Here is a 314-nt window from a genome sequence, read left to right on the forward strand (position 1 = left end):
GCCGCTGAGGCTGGGATTCGATCCTGCACTCTTGGGAACAGTAGTCGAGCGTTGTAACCACTGTGCCACCCCGTGTCGTGCAGAACACTTCTCCAGCTTCATAGTCCAGTTTTGGTTTCCCAATAACTGCCATTTTAGAGCAGTTTTCCTCATTATTCCACAACGCAATTGGTTGCAACCAAGAGAGGGAAAAGTTAAATAAAATGCAATCGCAAATTAAAGTTTTAGAAAAAAAACTTCACTTTTTAAAAAGTATAGATGATGCCCATTCAAACTCCAGCAAACAATTGTATGAGTACATGCTATATTAAAAC

The sequence above is a fragment of the Amblyomma maculatum genome, chromosome 10 (genome assembly GCF_055883805.1).
Source record: "Amblyomma maculatum isolate TAMU_Amacu chromosome 10, ASM5588380v1, whole genome shotgun sequence".
NCBI classification, from domain to species: Eukaryota; Metazoa; Arthropoda; class Arachnida; order Ixodida; family Ixodidae; genus Amblyomma; species Amblyomma maculatum.